We start from the raw sequence: 1,019 nt of genomic DNA on the forward strand, positions 1-1,019 counted from the left end.
TCAGCAGGAGAAAATAAAATACAGCACAACTTTAATGTGGAGAAGTATGGTAAGTTTTCTAGTCAATTCCAGAGAGATCTGTCCATTTTGGATTAGATGTAAATGTCTTGTATTTTTCTCTAGTTCTGCCCAAATTTGATGTAACAATAAATGTAAAAGAAGAAGTTAGTGTTGGGCAAGAAGGAATTGAAGCTAAAGTGTGTGGAAAGTAAGTATGCATTGATCCCTGACTAATGTTTTATAGAGACGGAATCCAAATCTTAAAATGAAATAATCTGAAATGATTCTTCTGGGGATGACTTTTTAATCTGTTCTAATTTAACTAGGTACACATATGGACAGCCTGTGCCAGGAAGTGTTACTGTGAAAATGTGCCAACCTTTTGTTGATTACAAGAGTCGGAGGAGAGAAACTCCTTGTGACATTCAGACACAGAAGGTATGGCTGATTATAGGTTTTTGTTCTTGTTACTCAAACTTACTACTAAAGTCCTGTTAGGTCAGTAATTATTTTCGAATGCCTTGCATACAGTAATTTACAATCACTGATTAATAAAATCAGAAAGGAACTACAACCGTGTTTTGTCTTTATCTTGGTTTTCTACAAAGAACCTTCAGTTTTTTGCTTGTATCTGTTTCTACCATTTGCTGGCTTTTAGAAATCATGAGGAAAAAGTCATTTCTCCTGATAAATGTTCATATCATCAAGTCATGTTTTAAAATATATGATGATCTTTTGTTTTTTTCTTATAGGCAGACAAAACAGGATGTAGTACTTTTGAATTCCAAATGTCAATTTTCACAAGAGGCGGTCAACGAAGATTCGAACATAAACTTGATGTCACTGCCACAGTGGAAGAGGAAGGAACAGGTAAGTCTTGTTTGCACAGTGCCTTTATTCTCATTGAAGAGTTTGTATCCGTGATGATATTATTATGCAAGGCATGACTGTTATTACATGGGAGCTTTTCATATTTAGGTACATCACTCTCACAAGTGAAGCAAATTCAAATCTCATAT

The 1,019-nt window shown here is 34.5% G+C and overlaps 1 protein-coding gene and 1 long non-coding RNA gene across 5 annotated transcripts in view; both read left to right on the forward strand.

Moving 5' to 3' along the window:
• Nucleotides 1–1,019, forward strand: part of LOC103140701 (alpha-2-macroglobulin-like) — a 34,583-nt gene that overhangs the window by 23,340 nt on the left and 10,224 nt on the right. The gene's annotated exons all lie outside the window — the stretch shown is intronic.
• Nucleotides 1–1,019, forward strand: LOC103140700 (uncharacterized). Its single transcript, XR_476534.1, has 5 exons — nucleotides 1–49; nucleotides 124–208; nucleotides 327–438; nucleotides 753–870; nucleotides 979–1,019. It is a non-coding gene; the product is annotated as an uncharacterized LOC103140700 (long non-coding RNA).

Source organism: Poecilia formosa, unplaced genomic scaffold (genome assembly GCF_000485575.1).
Source record: "Poecilia formosa unplaced genomic scaffold, Poecilia_formosa-5.1.2 Scaffold74, whole genome shotgun sequence".
Taxonomy (NCBI): domain Eukaryota; kingdom Metazoa; phylum Chordata; class Actinopteri; order Cyprinodontiformes; family Poeciliidae; genus Poecilia; species Poecilia formosa.